General features: G+C 39.3%; 1 protein-coding gene across 3 annotated transcripts in view; it reads right to left on the bottom strand.

The window, feature by feature from the left end:
• The window catches only part of adcy7 (adenylate cyclase 7), a 51,459-nt gene that overhangs the window by 29,533 nt on the left and 4,122 nt on the right, over window positions 1-17,804 (bottom strand). Inside the window, exon 2 of one of the 3 annotated variants that reach the window (XM_046413965.1) lies at window positions 17,449-17,587. The exons of the other annotated variants lie outside the window; for them this stretch is intronic. The gene's annotated coding sequence lies outside the window, so the exon portion shown is untranslated. The remainder of the gene's footprint in view (window positions 1-17,448; window positions 17,588-17,804) is intronic. 3 annotated transcript variants of the gene reach the window in all.

Genomic DNA, 17,804 nt, shown 5'->3' with positions numbered 1-17,804 from the left:
GGCACACAAACCTAAGAGGACTTGTGACTTGGTGCCTGCATGTATGCAATCCACAACTGTATGAATCTTCATTTTGACTCAGCAAATTAAAGGAAAATCAATTTCAAAACAATTTGAGTATTTTTACCTTTATCATCAAAAACTCACTGTAATGTGGGCCATTTGTCCTCTCTCCGTCTAAGACCAATACACCTACAATCAGAGTGAGGGACCGTGTCATATTTACATTACAGACTTGGAGAGAAGATACCGGAAAGGCTCTGTCAAAACACAGACAGTGAATCTCTCTTCAAACAATAAAAGTCCCTTTGCCTGAACTGATAGTAGAACTAATAATCACAACATACAACCTATAGACACCACAGTGTGACAGGAGAGGCAGAAGAAGTGGACCTCCAGTAAGGGCTACATTATGCGGTAAGGGCTACATTATGGTGACAGACAAATCCTACTGCAAGTCTTCTCAAAATGCTGAGACTGTAAATTGTATTGTTTAAAGAGAGAGGGAAGAATCTCCCGGCAACTGTGCAGTTCTAGCTAGTAAGAGCTCAAGCTGGCTGGCTTGAAGCTCAGTGGAAACAGTGTGAACTTCGCACTGCTGTCAATACAAACCTAATTTCCCTCAGCTCCTAATATTGCTTTGTGTAGGGCACTGCTTCATGTTTGTCTCGCACATAGCAACAGCAACAGATGCTCAGTGCCATAAAGAGAGGAAAAGGACAAGACACACACACACCTGTTGCATTGTGGGAAAGTGAAGAGCCAGCCACAATGCTTGACTCTTGCAGTGATAAAATGCATTTTCACAGTAAGTAGTGTCATGACTTAAGCTGCTGGTAGTTTACAACCACTTCCAGCTTTCTCTTTTGCCATTACTGCTAGATAGAACAGCATCCAGCCGGCTCCTCCTAGGCTCAGATAATACACCACAGGCAGTCTGAGGGCAGTAAAAGCAAGAGGGAGGTACAACAGAGCAGATAGCGCTGGTGGAAGATCATGTCCTCTTTGCATCAATAAGAACCAGCTGACCTGTAAGAAGAGACCCCTGAGTAAGTAATTACTGGCTGTTTACACTGGGGGAATCATTCACTCAATATACCCATAAAATGCCATGTCTAGCTGTTAAACCTGACTTCGACTGCATGCCACACTGATGTACATTCTTAAGAACATGTTGCTCTAACTGTCATTATAAATGGTAGCCAAAGCAGACACACACACCCACACACACAGACACGGGAGTGTTTGTTTAATTTAAAAGCACTCATTTGATAATCCAGTACATTAATCAAGCCAGTGGCAATGCTTCAAAGCAAAACACAAGAAAGAGAACTATTAGATCAAGAAAAACTACAGAGGGAAATACAGAGGGAATCCAATTTAGCATATGTAGGTACAGTTTAGCTTGGGCACATGAAGCAGTCGAAACCACAACAGAGACAGTCCAGACTGTATGTGTCTGAGAGGGAACGAGGGAGCTCTTATCATCGCTATAGTAAACCTCAAGGAAAATACTTATCAATGGACCACAGGATGGAGCTTTTCCTTTGTATCCGCTAATCTATCTTCTTACTTAGAAGAAACTATATAAGGAAGAAAAAAGAATTTCTAAAAAGAATTTTCTTTCAGAGTGACGGCTCTCGTTTAATTGTTTATACAGCAACCCATTTTACAATGAACAAATGTCTGCATTTGTATGGTTTCTCAGAAATTCTCTAGCATACCAATCAACCAGTGAATGACAAGACTGACAAGACAGAACATGACCAGGAAACAAGCTGATGTACAATCATGGGAAAACCAGTATGCCTCTGACCTACAGAGCTCCATTTCTTCCTCAGTGACTGAATACCACAAAGAAGTGAGAAGTGAAGGTTCATAGGATGCTCCTATATTAATGATGTAGGTCAGATGAGTCAGGGGCTTGTGTTTGTCTAGCCTTTAGACAGCCATTCAAAACTGCAAGAACTCTCATTTACCAGATGTTAAAGTTCTTGGCCGTGACAGTGCCTTTTATGCTCCAACTCTAAAGTTACCATGGCAGAAAAGCAGTGTCATCAGACCTGTGGTTGTGCTGTAACACTGAGCTGGAAAAGCAGAGAGACCGGGATGTACGCTTCAACAGAGCAAAGTCTCACAGCTTGCTTGGATGAATAGCTGAAACTGTGCTGAATTGACTGCCAGGTCTATTACTATAAAAGCTTAGCAATTTAGTGAATCACATAGCAGCTCTGTAAACTAACATCACCAAATCCTGGAGCAACAGTCATACAAAACCAGCTACCACCACTGTGCACTTGCCACTTAGGCACAAGCACATACAAGCACCTATGTCAAAGGAGAGAGGAGGCAGAGTGTAGGCTTTGAGCTGTGTGTGTGTATGTGTATAGACAGCTTAAGAAAAACAACAATGTGACTATGATAAGCATGGAAAACATGATTGGTGGGCCTTCATCACAGAGTGGGAAACCCATAAATTACAACATGTCAGTTTTCTTCATATCTTTAAAGGCTCAATTAAGGCTAGTATTTTTGTCTATGCTCTTTATTCACATGAGTATATAAAACACTGCACCTTGGGAACTGTTGTGTTTTTATGCTTCAAGAGACTAATGTACATGATGGGACCTTAGGATTATGATTGCAATATTAATCTATGGTAATCACAGTATGTTCACAAACATGCACAAGCAGTCCGTTAAGCAGCACACTGACATGTTTAGCCAGACAATGCCAGATGCTCAACAGGAATCAAAGCAACTGGAGATCCATGAAGTAGACAGATACAATGCAGCCCCTAAGTCCCTTTTGTACTGTTTTGACTCTACTTTAGAATATTAGACTTGAAATGGGACATTGACTGAGGTTAAAGTGCTAACTTTCAGCTTGATATACCGGTAATAATTATTTATCATAATTTTTATCATGAATTAATTTGAATTTTCCTGCCACCTGAATCTGATTGAAGGCCTAGAGAATTTAGGGAGATTTTAATTTCAAAGAAGGGTAGAAAGTTCCTCATTTGAGGTGGTCATTAACACTAGAAATCTTCTGGTTGAATACAGCTTGTGAATTGTCAATCCATTTCCCTTATGCCATTTAATCACCTCATATGTAACGAACCAATCTTGTCTAAAAATCTGGTCAGATCACCAAAACTACATCCAATTCAAAGCCTTTTCATTGACAGCAAACAGGCAGGTCTCTTTCCTAAGCAAATCCCTCTGCTTTTATGGCCGTCTTTGTGCTGGCATTCAATAGGCTTGGACAAAACAAAACAAAAAAAAGACAAAGACTGACCTCTGTAAAAGAAAACAACAAACCAAAGGAACCAGGCTCACAGACATCAACTGTAGCTGGCTTGTTTCCACCAAGCATTCAAGTCAACAAACAAACAAACAAAAAACACACACAAAACAACACGGAAACATGCATTTTCATCTCTTAACAATCCTTTTATATAGTCAACATGCAGACCGTGAAAGACTGTTCGATCCATATGAAGCCCATTCATATGAGTCAGGTTAATTTCTGGTTGTCATTGCTAACAAATACTCTTCTGCAGTGTACTTTGATAGCTACACTTATATGCAAAACCATACAAACACATGGACGTACACAGAACGCTTACACAGATAGTTAATTTTAGTTTCAGTTCTCTCTGTACTCTGCTTCCCGCTTGTGCGCCCACATGTGTGTTCTCTTGTTCTTTCTGTTGGTCTCTACTTTATTTGGTCAGTTAAACGTCAATGTCATTAATTATTTTTCCATCCATAATTAAGAGCCATAGTTTACCAATCCAAGAAACATCCAACCCACCATGAATCCTGAGATCTTATATCTGAGGAATAATGGGGCACGCTGAAAGCACGTGGAAAAACACTGAAAACATGCGATTACTCATCAGCATCAATTTTAATCACTTAAGTCTGTGGTTTATGCTTATTTCTGCATTGACTGAGGGTTCAATGAGGTATGCGACTGGGAAAAGTTTCAATGCCTTGACTGACCAACTCCAGCACTTTGTATTACATATATCAAGATAGAATCAGTGACTTAACAGGACTAAATTAACCAGTGTAATTTTCAGAACATGGAACAATTCTTTCCTGGTCAGAATTGAGTTGCGGGGAATGATACCTGCGTAATCTTGCAGGAGCCAGCTCATACACAGAGCTTTTCCATAAACAGATGACTGATGAATGCACAACAATGCACGAGACAGATTAGATTAGGCCTTCTGTCCTTTCCCATCTCCCCTCCTCTCCTCCCAGTGCTGTCTACTGGTATCGAATTAGCTGCATTCATCAGAAGGAGCTGCTGAAACTTAACAATATTAACAGGATGCTATCTCAGCACTGATTTTAGCTTCAAATGCCATTGCTTATAATAAACACAGGAAGTACAGGCAAGAGCACGTACTCGGAAGCTGGCTCTTACTGAATAAGTGTTTCACATTTACTTCCACAAACTGGATGCAAGTTGTACCACTACAAGTGAAACCATCAATTTTGCTGCATGACACAAACAGCAGTCCATAGAGGGGTTTATTGATTTAAAGATACACAGAATTTAGATCTAAACATATCAGCCATGGTGCAAATCCAATACAGAAAGAGCATTCATTGAATTAGTCTTCGCCATTTCCTTCTCATATGCTGTTTGGTTTTGAAAACACCTGCACATTCACATAGGAAAAATGCAGTCTATCATTCAGCCAAGTCATTCTTAGCATAATACAAAATAAAACAAGGCCCAGACTTTTGTCTTATTCAATTTGACCAGTTATGGTTAAAAAGAAAAAATATATTTAACATTATTTGGCGTCACAAAGTAAAAAAACAACTTCTTTAAGGGTAATTCTTTCTTCATTGATACAACCCTGACATATGCAACCTTGATTCCTAAAAAGTTGGGATGCCGTATAAGACATCCTCGAAAGAAGGATGGGGCGCGGTTCACCACTTTGTGAAACACATGATGATATAAAGGATGTTACTACATGGGCTGGAGAACACTTGTTAAAACCACTGGTTGATATACTTGGACTGTGTGCAAATGCATTCTGTTTTTATTTCAGTCTTACACGCCATCCCAGCTTGGTGGAATCAGGTCACAAAAGGATTTTTCTGCAGAGACCATTTATGTTTAAGTCAGTGGATGTCCTCTTTAAAGAAAACCAATTGTCCTCTTTGTTAATCTCTGAACCTGTGACTTGCCGTTGTGTCTGAATGTGCATGCATTCTCGTTTGAAGGATGAGCTTCATAGAATGTAGTTTTGCTTTTGTTTTTTTTACAAAATATGCATAATTTGGAAACAAACTAGAGAAAAACTGGAGAAAAAAACAGGGTGGAAAGAATTCGCTACAGTGAGAGAGACCATTGTTTCCAGCTGGTGAAGCCAGCCACATCCCCCTTTCAGGTTTCATAACTGGAGTCGCTCCATCTTGTAACTGTGGAGAAGTAGGGCCCCTCCGTGTGCCCAGCCCGTTCCACCACCAATAAGAAAACCATAATTATCCCTTAGTACGCCAGCCAGCTTACTACCAGCACTGCCATTCAAAAAAAAAAAAACCCTCAACATCTGAAACCAGCACAGCAAAGAGCTGTTTACACAGCTAAACAAAACTTAGTGCGGATATCATGCAGAGCTGCTGCAACAGAAACGGGTGGCAGTTTCAGATTAGCCTGATGATGGTAATTTTCCAGGCTACCATAAAGCCCTGGCTGCTGACGGGGCCATCTGGTGCATGTTTTCTGCAATCTAATGTCATAACAAGTATTGTTTTAACTGTGTTCATGATTCATACTGTACATGCACCTACATAGCTGCACCATTTGACCTTCACTGTCAAACAGCATTTTGTTGCAAGATGGGTGAAATTCCTTTAAACACCACTAGTTAATATGTGGAAAATCAAAAATCTTTACACTGTGGTGTCTAATTACCTAAGTTTACAAGTCATCCTACAGTGTATATGAGAGAGGCCCTTTGAAGTATTCCCTCCACGCAATTGCCAGGCATTAGAAGGAAACGTTTTCCATAATGGTCATCCTCATTAAACACATTCTCTGTCGTCTCTGGGAAGTAGCGACAATGGAATGGCCAACACTGCATGTGCTTTAGCTGTATTAAAATTCAGTGCTGTAACAGTTTGACTTGCAAGCCAATTATTCTTCTTGTGTGTGTGAGACACTCTGCATCACCAGTGCAACCTCAACTGACAGCTGTGATGTCCGACCTGCACGCTGTCACACTGAGATATGTCACTGGAATATGTAACCCTATAATGGAAACACACGAGAGATGACCGCACTGTTTCTGTGATGAGTTCTCATGGGTGAATAAGGTACTACAGTGAGAGGAAAATGGGATACATAGTAAATATATTTCCCAGTGAAGTCACGAAAGCTCATAGCACAATCTTTAACAGTAAAGGTTTAGGTGTGTACATTCAGATAAAGTTGATTTAGCATGCAGTGAAAGGTTTCCAAGTGCAGATAACTTTTCTGTCTTAAAATCTGTTACAATCCCACTGCAGTCTGTCTTTTTAAATTCTCAATATTAGCTCATGGAGGTTTGCACAACAGGGTGAGGTCTTGTTCCACATCAAAAGCAATTTAAGGCTAATGGGGCCTTGACAGCACTTATTCACACTACATTGACAATGGAATTACATAATATCTATGACACATTATGACCAAAAAATGGGAGGTTACCAGTGTGCTTTATTTGTGTTATTCTATGTGTGTGTGGGGTGTGTGTGTGTGTGTATAGCTTCTATTGATTTTTCATGAGGCATACTCCAGACTACCATGGCAATGCTTTATGTCTACAAACAAATCATTCAAAAATTTGTGTATGTGTAACCAAAAGTACATCACATCTCTGCTGTTTGTGTCAACTGACAACTCGGGATTAAAGCAGGCTATCATATATATAGACTCTGCCAACATTGCCAGGATGTGCTTCAAATTATTACACATTCCAAAACAACAAAAAAGTGACAATAAATTTACCATATGTTTACCATTCTTGATGTTTGGGGTTTCATCATTACTTTGGTCTGTTGGCTCAATGATGAAATCCCTATTAATAATCAGTGTTTCAAAAGGTCTACCTTTGTTAATCAGTGAAGAAATTCTAGTAACATTCTTACAGTATTCCAACAATGTTGAACACTTTTAACAAGACAACACTGTTGAGGAGTAGACATTCGGACATTAATTCTTCAGTATTCCTGTAGTACTCTCTGTTTTCATGGATCATTTGTTCCATCAGTCTCATTAAAATATTATTGTAATATACTTAAGGTATTCCTATACACTCTCTGAATCACAGGAATATAGGAGAATATGTAGGACTATGTAAGAACACTGCGCATGCCATCAAGAATATTACATTTTGTGCAAATTTTGTAAAGCTATACCACAATATGTTAATCATGATATAAGGCAATAAGCCTTGTGCATGTAAAACAATATTATACATAATTTAAATAAGGTTCTTTTGCTCACATCTTATATGTCAGGGATTAGCACAACATTCTGTCTGGCATATAAAGCAAGCTTACCAATAACAGACCACCAATTCCTACACAGCTTTTACTGGAACACAAAACAGCAACTCTCATACTGATCTGATGTTCAAATACAGTGGTGCATTAGTGTGACATTAGACTAAAGCTTTTAGATCGAGGGGATTAAAATTCCCTGGGTGAATCCATGCGCAGACAGTGACTTCATCCCTAGTAACATTTAATTCCTGTATTGCGATATATCAAACCAGCTCATTGCTATATATGCTGTGCTCCTCTCTTCCTGGAGCCTTCAACATCTCCAAGAGAAGCAATGCAAACAGTGACAAAATATTATGTAAATCAAAGCTGGTTATGGTTTTAAAACAGAGTTGTAATGTCTGCCTTACCTGTCAACTTTTAGCAAAGGCAACACATTCCACATTCCAGGGTATTCTGATGACAAATATTTCTAATTGAAACTACTAGAATCATCACTTTACATAAGGTGCACTTATATTTATGCAGGTTTCAATTTGAGCTGCATACACTGGAAATATTTTACTGCAGAGAGCAGTTACAGGTAAAAGTTACAGCTATGATACATGTACAGGATAGGTTCAGTGTCAGAAAATTTCAAAGGAGGGGGGGCACCTTTTATACTAAAGATCAAAAAATGTCTGAACATGTGATCCTAAGAGTTATGGGACATTATAACAACCCATTCTAACGTGTTTTGAAGCACATTTTTTTAGAGTCATAGAAAAGGGGAAAAAATTGAACATCCAACGCAAGGCGCTCACATAAAATGACCTTATGGAACTTACAGTTGCAGTCTTATTGCTAAAATGACAGGTGAGGATATAAACATCTCAGCATGTCACTGTAGCCATATGAGGTATTTATCACTTGTGACTGCAATGTTATCTTAGACAAGAACCATCACAAAAGACTATGGATGCAAATGACAGGCATTCTCTAAAATAGAAATTTGGTTTGATTATATAGAAAAGGATTTTATATTTGCACAGAAACAGAGTCCAGTGTCTGCCAAACATGCAGCGTGGCAGTTGATCTACTGTGTTCTGGTTTTGTCTGGCAGCCAGAGACACTGGAAGCACTGTAGGAAGCAATGCATTTTGCCAAGGTATCTCCATATCCTAGAAGCTAGTGTCACTTAGAAAACTGAACCTGAAATACAGTTAGACATTAAAACAAGAAAATTAGTTAGATTATCTGATAATTAATCACAAATTATACTGTTACATGACCACTACTACTATGCTACTACTACAAACTATTTAAACAAATATAAAGGTTTGTAATGGCCTTCATAAAGTAAATACAAGACTTAGATTAGGTCAAGACTTCAAACATGAAGCACATACAAGACAAAAAGAATATTTCAGCACTACAGGTTTTCTGAGAACAAGGGCTGGAGTATATTTCGAAAGCAAAAACACAGAGGCTCTTAGATGCAAAAAACATTGAAAATGCTTGATTTATAGTTTTATTTTTTTCACCAAATGATTATTTTAAGCACATAAAGAGATAAGAAGAAATATGTCCAAATATGTTAGAGGCCGTTGTGGCTGGGATTAACCTCATTTCAGAATCAAGAACCCATCATGCATACCATCTATCAACAGTTTCATAGACTTGTGACTTAAATAAACTTGTTGGACTGTGTGGTCAACATCTGCCTGCTTTAACTTGCTCCTTGCTCGTGTGAGCCAGCAAGTCAACTTATTTTCTTTGCAACAGCTGTTGCAGAAATGTTGTCGGTGGGAAACCAAGAAGGATGCACTAGTCATGGTCAGTATCTGAGTGCAGAGGTGGGGGGAAATCGTATGAACCTCTGACTTTGGCAATTTGAACTGCATGAAAAATATAACTGATACAGAATTGAACATAGTGATATAGTGCCATCTCTACCATGGTTCTGCTCTGAGCTTTGAGAATGATTTTTAACTGCACACTGAAACTGGTACCAATATGTTTCAACATAGAATGAAACAATCAGACAACAGGTAAAAGGATATGAGAACATGAATGAAGTGGATTAAACTGGCTTCAAGTATCTTTGGTGTGGACTCTCCGTGACACTGAGTGTGCATGCAGGGAGGAGTCAGCCTGTTTGCAAAGGTTGCCTGGCTCTGGCTCAAACAGAGGACCGATGAGTATTGTCAAACACACCCTGTCCACACATCCTCGCGCACACTTACATACACTATCATCCAGTCAGAGCCAACACCATGGTTCAGGCACAGGTCTTAATGGCAGCCAAGAGTGCTGCTACAAGAGGAGTGAAGAGGGGAGAAAAGGGGTGAGGTGACAAGGCACTGAGACATACCCTCCCATCCCTCAAAAAACTATTGATAAATTGCCTCTAAACCACGTCAAACCACAGTGCCCCAGCAAGATTGCTCAGGGGCCATCAGTATAAACATTTGATTAGTACTACAGTGATGCAGTGATTAGCAGCGTTACATCACAGAGTTTCCCTTCAGGCCAAAATACAGGCAAGGTTAGGCATTACATATTAGGAATACTACCTACTGCCTTTGGTCAAAGCACAAGCTTCAGAACTGGAGCTGGTTCAGAGCCTCTGAGGAATGGCTGCTGGATTATATTTATTAGGATATGTCAAACAGATATGACACATGTCCCCAAAGAGGTAGGTTTCACTCAAGCTAAACATTTACTAAAACAAAATAGAATGAGCCCATCGTTGATGGAGCAACTCTACGATGAACTGCACGAATAGTGCGAAAAACAGGGAAAATAAACGCTGACTGTATGTGCTATAAGAGCTGCATGGCATGGCACATTCTGCTAAGCCCTCAATTACAGCTGTGCAGCAGCAAGGAGGTCAGATGGAGGGAGTGACGCAGGAGCACAGAGGGATCTCATTACCTCAAATGCCTCTTGGGAGCTATGGATGACTGAAGTCGATGGAGCCTGAGGATTTCACTAATAGCATCCTTGTCTCCTTGCTGAGTGTCTTCATTAGCACTATTATAATTTGTGTTCCTGTACTGTCTTTTCATACAGTTGACATCCATCATATTGAACAGCTTTAGTTGAGCCTCTTAACTCCACCCCATGGTGGTCTTTACATTGACTCTCAATAGAGGTCTTGTCTGTGGCAGTCCTACAGTATCTGGCAAGGTTAGAGGTACTTATTTTATAAAAGCCAATCACCAAAATTTTGCCACTGAACAGGGGAATATGCAGGGAAGCATCATTGTTGAAGAGCCACACACTTAGGAATGTCTGCACACAGCAGCATCCTTCCTGGGGTTTCTGTGGCTGAGTGGGAAGAAGAGTTTTTGGCTCCCAGTTGATTTCTTCATAGAAACTGGCTTTGAGATGACTTGAGTTTCACTGCAGCCCCTCCCAAATGTGAGTCACAGTCTCACGGTGCACTGCATATAGAAAAACGAATCCAGGTGTGAAGAATTTGTCCTGTGTGTGACAGCGTATCCTCACAAAGCACTGGAAACTCTCAGTCTTGGATCCTTAATTTTTATATACTTTATATATTTATTTTATAAATATATTTTATATAAAATCTGTTTGAGTCTGGTCCTTGGAATTTGATACAATACAGAATATCACCAGACTCATCCTTTAATTCATATTAAATTCATTCTATAGTATGATTTGGCAAAAGTTTCCATGTGCCTCTCCATGTAAAATGTTCAGAAAACTGAGATACACGTGTCAAACTACTACACACGTTTGCACACACACACACACACTTCATCTCGAAGAACACACCTTTTTTTTATCATTATTACGGTTAACTATCAGTAATGATTGACTGACACCTGACAATCAATTAATCCGTAGACCGCACCACGTTTGAAATCCTGATTGTTCACAATATTGTAAATAAGCCGACAGCACGAAGACAAACACATGTATCTACAAGTTCTACAATTTTGTCCCTCCCACTCATTTTGCACTCTTCACCCTTCTACTTTCCTCCCTCTTCATTTCTCCAAATTTTAATGCATTTCTACAGCCCTCTAACGTCAAACAAGTACACAGGTTTTCAGTGCTTCAAAAGCTCTGGAGTCAAGGCCAGCAGCACCCTGTGACATGCAGTCGACCGCACACCATTTCACTTCCTTGGTAACTGTGACTCATTTCCCTAACAACAGGGCAAGGACAGCTCCATAAAAAGGGAAGCTGTAGCCACTGCACAATTAGTCACAGATGGATGCGTTATGAAAGCAACAACTGATTTTAAGTTATGTTAGGACAAACAGAGATCTTGTTAGGATAGATAAGCACAGATGCAGATAAGGAACCACATGGCCTCTTCTCTTGTAACAAGCAGTAAGTGTCCCGTAAAGGCTGTGAAGATGAAATCCTTTTCTCATATATTGATAAATGAGAGGGGTGTAATACATAACACAAATAATTTCTCAGGAAAACCTTTTTGTACAAAAAAGTATCAACTGGAAGACAGGGCAGGGCAAGACATGCTGAAAAAAGGGCATCTAAGACAATGTAGTACTTTGTTTCATGTTTGCCAACCACAGTAGTCCAACTCCTACCTTTGAAATTTAGGTTCCTAGAGGAAGACTTTGCTCCATCAGGTTTTAATAGTCTGGTCCTATGGTTTGCCATACAAATACTCACAAAGCCCCAACAGAAAGACAAAGATGTAAGAATGTTTTGGCTTCCACAACATATTACATATGTGGATCAACAGAGGCAAAGACAGCACTTCCATGCACAACTGTAAATCTGGTGAAGCAAAGTGCTGGGAGAAACTGAAACAGGGAAAAGGTCACCGTTGTGTTTGGGGATAGACGTGAGTGCTCAAGTACTCAATTTAGATGTTAGTATTTGTCCAGTGTTGGGGACAAAAACTCAAAAAAAAATATGAAAAATTATGTAAAAAACTAACACAAGAAAACAGCCAACACTTGGCCTGTGACTATAGGGCTCTTTCCTTTTCAAGCCCAAGCTGCACTCTGAAGAAAGGAGTCAAAAAACATGATATTCACATACAAAAATATTTCTGTGCACATCAACACATCTGTGCTGGCTTACATATGGTACATTCTAGGTGCCCCCTTCAAAATGAGTTTGGACCCTCCCATCTCCAGCTTGACAGTCTGACCAGGAGACTCTGCTTTAAGGTGAAGGTGAAAACAGGAAATCACTTGGTTACCCAACAATATTAAATGACCTTGGAGACTAACTATGTGTCTTGTATTTCAAAAACTGGTTGCAATTACTATTAATATGTAAAGCACAACGAGCAGAAAATATAGCCAACAAGCTTGTTACTGCTAACTAACACTCACTTTGGGAAGTAGTGCAACAGTGTTAGCAAAGCACAATACAAGTTCCGATCATGCTCAAGTAACAGCCGACACAATGGTGGCAAAAATAGAATTGTATGTCCCTTGGCTGCATGTAAGTTGTGTGCAACCTACTTATCAGAAAGCATAGGGTAACCCCATGACAGTCATATGCACAACAATTTTAATGAGTCAGTCTCTGGCAATGCAATTTATGTTCTCCTTTCTCTCTAGCAATGATTATACAATATGTATAAAAAGAACAACTAAATGACAAAAAAAAGAGGAACCTAAAACATGAGACGTACATATATAAAATGTATTTTGCCAATCGCAGTGTCAAAATAAAGTCAATGACTGGTGGGACAAAATCACGCCTAATGCTGATTCTTAGGATCAATGAAGATACACTGTGTTAAATGCAAATAAAAACAGAATGCAACCATTTTTCAAAAGTCAACAATCAAATGTGTTTGCCAACAATAGTATAATAATCATGATCATTAAGTCCATGCGGTAATATCCTTTATACAACCATGTAGAAACCAAGCCTTTCGATGATGCCTCTTTCATACCGAGTAATAATACTATCACCTGTTACCAATCAACCTGTGGAAAGATCCAAACAGGAGGTTTTGATTATACTGCAACTTTCCCAGTCTATTGTTGTCCCTGTCCAAACTTGTATTCATGTGTTACTACTATCACATTCAAAATAAGGATATTTTTACAAAAATCAATGAAGTTGATGAGGTAAAATATTTAATATGTTATCTTTGTACTGTGCTTAACAGAACATGTGTCAAAAAAGATTAGTGAATAACAGGACTTTTCACACTGCACTCAGCCCCAGGCTAAGGGAGCTGTTGAATGTTCAAATGGTTGTTTAACCAGAGGTCATTAAAAGTGCAGTGTGAATCATATAGTCCCGGGATTAGGTTAACTATATGCATTTTAAAAGACGCTAAGTTTTCCCACAGTTGACTCTTAGCCCAGGGATAAGAATAGCCAAGGAGTAAGACGATGCAGCGTGAAAAGTCCTTATTTTACACAGCATCCCATCTTTATTTGGAAACAGCGATGTACAATAAATTTGAAATTGTATCTGGTGCAGTTTGAATTGTGAAGCCATCTATCCTGCTATTATACATATCCCTCTTTTCTCCACTGCATTCATTGGATCATCTGTCTACCAGAGAGCCAATCCTGGCTAATCACTCATTAACCAGCCGAGCACAATGAGTGGCTTGTTGAAGCAGCAGAGTGTTACAAGCCTCCCATGCAAACAATACACATATCTGTGACTCAGTATCCACCAAGTGCAGACTTTTCATACCCCCCAAAATAATTACATACTTCCCCTTGATTAAGACCTACATGAGAAACTAATGTTTTATAGTAAATGTATATTTTCTGTTCAGATCAAGTCAAGCATTATTAAATAAAGAGTGTTTTGCGCAAAAAAAAATGAAATGTAAAAAATTCCATCCCAAATTTTAAAATGAGTTATGACACAGCTACAAAGATTGTTCATGTCTGAGAGCTGTTTACCTGCTGCACTGCAAATTCTTTTCCTACAGTGTCCTTAGCTACTAATGTCTTTCACAGGTAAGCTGTTTTTCAGTTCTGAAGTGAGTTCTGAAAACTCTGCGTCTCTATAGCACTTCTCCAGATGGGGTGCTCTCATAAGCATTGCATAATGTCCTTGAACCACAGCAAGCACAAAAAACACTGAAATTGAAATGGGGAAAAGAGAGTGAGCAAGACACCCACACATATCCACACTTAAACAAGCATTCACTGGAGGCATGCATCAGCTCACACTGGCAGCAGGGTGTTTCAACATTTGACACAGCATTCGATGTAGAAGAAAGCCACATAAGAATACTTCATATGTATCCGCTTGGCTCAAAGCATCTTAGAGCCAACACATTGTCTAATCTCAGCACGTTACAAGCATATTATGCTTGTGTTAGCAGTCTGAATGCATGATTAATTGTGCGGATGTGTGGTTATAAATAAATGATTCACTTTGAGTGTATACTTACACTAAAAATCACCTAAGTGCCAAAAGCAGATTGTAATTGGTGTTTTCACAAAGGGGCCGGGGGCGTGGAAGGTGCCCAGGAAATTGAACAATTGGATAGAAGAGGCATTTTTCTAATGGCTCTCCAAAGCATCCCATCTGAGCAGCACTCATCCTCTCCAAACAGCAGGAATAAAAGAGGGCACAGCCTTTTATGGCCCATCAAGAGCTTTCCCCGAACAAGATACATTAGCTTGTCTTGAACAAGTGTGACTAAAAATCAAAGGTTAGATGACATCAAAAGAGCATAAGATGTATACATGCTATGGAGGGTGCTACAGGACTACCATTTGCAGCATGAGTAACGCATCCAAAAAGCTACCTAATTAAAATCTAATATGTTCAAACGGGGATAGCTGGTTCCAAATCTTTTCATAAACCACTAATTTCTTTGTTCATTTTGTACAGGGATGCTACCTATGTAACTGAATGGTCAGAGTATTTTAAATACCACCACAGAAACATTTGCAAACCACAACTACTGGTGTAGCTTAATGAATGTAAGCTAATGGTGCTAAATGGCATTTTCATGGTGGCAGGTATCCATGAAGTGCTACATAGCCTTTAAAAGCAATGTTTAGGGGAGCCCTAGTGGTCAAGAGGTTAAGGTGCTGACAATGAACCACAATATCCACAAATATGCTGCCAATGGCAGATTCCCAGAACATCTGGTAATCACCATATTACAGTGAGTAATGATGCACAATTAGAATCACAATAACAACCACATTTATTATACAGTAAATGAAATTGGTATGTTCGGCATGTTACTTTTTTGAAAAGTTGAACTAAATTGTATCCAGTTAGGTTAGTGTGATAAGTCTCCTTGTGATAGTCACTATGGCCAAACAGGCCCATACAATTGTGTTCGAGGCCTGTCTGCATAAAAGAACCACATTTATCATCCATGTGAAATTGTAGATTTGTTTAAAATGATGAACTACTGTTTCCAGCCATGCTACTAAAACAGATACAAAAAATAGTCTCTAACGTGTTCTTCAACACGGCTACAGTCAAACTTATTTGGAGTTAAACATGACTTTTGTCACACCTGAAAACAAAGATTGAGACAACTGGTGACCCTGTCAGCTGGTGGTGGATACTCCAAATGAACCAACCCAACTGAGGGCTTTTAGTGACACAATCAGGAGAAATAAATTTTAACAGTCAAATATTGTTTTTCCTTATCTTAACCTGCTGAACTGTTACAGTTGTATTTGACATTTTTAGGATTCACCTGCGGGGATAATTTTAGAATTTCCAATTAATCCCATTGGTATGTCTGCAGACTTTACACAGAAATTCCATCAGTCAGCCAAGTCCGGTTCACACCCAGCACCTGCTTAAATAGGGGCAAGAGAGGAGCTGAGTGAATGTACTGCCCCTGGAGACATTTGGTGCCTTGGAAATTTTATGTATACTTGCTAACTGGTGCTTTTCAATAACGTTGTATTAGATTTGTTGAGGTTCCTTTGTCTTTGTGATGTTGTTTACCACGAAAATCACTAACCAGATGTTGGACCCTTCAGATACAGGTGTATATAGCCTAAAACAACTTTAACATCTTTTATCATGAACTCTGAAAACACCAAAAACAATTGGCTGCACCAGAAATTATCTGTATATTATATGAGCAGAATACTCACACTATCCATTTTTATTGTGACATGGCTCAGAAAAGAACAGATCATCAGACAGTCAGCATGTGTTATCTATTGACTTTGCAGGGTTTTAGTCTTCAATTAGTCATGAGTTCAAGTTGCTGAGTTTAGCAGCATAAACTTGTGGTGCTGACAAACTAACAAAGACTCTTGTCTTTCAAACTGTCAAGAGGTTAAAGTAAGAAAAACAAAAAAATGTTTACTCAGATTCCATCGGGCAGTTAACAGAAAGTCTCCTGCAGATTTGATGACGTCAATGACAGAAACCTTTCAACAATGAGAGACTTTACAGAACCTGGTCCCAGTGGCGTGCTGCTCATATTTGTGATCTTCCTACAGTGGGGAAACTTCCTATGATTTCACAGCACAATGTGGGGGAAATCCTGGGAGTGTGAGATGGAGAGAGGCATCAGCCAAGTAAAGGTCATCTCCACCCTACACTGTAGCCTCACACGCTTAGACCACCTAAGAGTGCTAAAATCAGGTTAGGTTCACTTTAAATAGACTGAACCAGCTTAAGTAGTGTAAAAACAATCCAGAGATTTTGGTGGAAATGAATCACTGAGCGATGATGTAGTGACCAATGTTTTTGCTCTGTTTTTACACCTGTATTTACATCCTTGCCATGTTAAATACTCTGATGTGACGTGTTGTCAAAAGTGCATTATGAATAGATTGTGTCAGGAATAATTCTGAGGTGATACTTGAAGCTAAAGGTGGACCACTGTGTCTTCTTAAACAATTAACCATGAAAAGATCAATTTGTACAAGTAACATCAGTATTTCCTAATAAGTTTGACTATCTCCATTTACATGAAAAAAAGCAACACGGGAAAGGAGAAAGAGTATTTAACATATACCAAAGACTGTGTTAAAGGAGGATTAGTGCTCATCTCTGACTGGAAACAGCAAAGTCGGACTTGATGAGTTTCATGAGTCCCCAGTGACTGTGCAGGGATTAGCGCACTGTCCACCAAGAGGAACCTTCTCATTTCAAGTCTGAGGAATTGAGAGAGCAGAAAGCAAAACGTGAGGTTGAATGATGAGAAACAAAGAGAGATTGAAGATGACAGAAATTAGTGAAATCATCAGCTTTGTGAGTGGCTAAAGGCATTTGGAAAACACCATGAGGTGTACTGACAAGAAATGCCTTGTATGCTTGTATTTAGAGAAGAGCTGCAGGACATTTTTCTACTGATACAGAAATAGGAAGGTC

The sequence above is a fragment of the Scatophagus argus genome, chromosome 1, assembly GCF_020382885.2.
Source record: "Scatophagus argus isolate fScaArg1 chromosome 1, fScaArg1.pri, whole genome shotgun sequence".
Classification (NCBI taxonomy): Eukaryota; Metazoa; Chordata; class Actinopteri; family Scatophagidae; genus Scatophagus; species Scatophagus argus.
The sequence above is the reverse complement of the archived record's forward strand: the minus strand, read 5'-3'. Positions and strand labels throughout refer to the sequence as shown.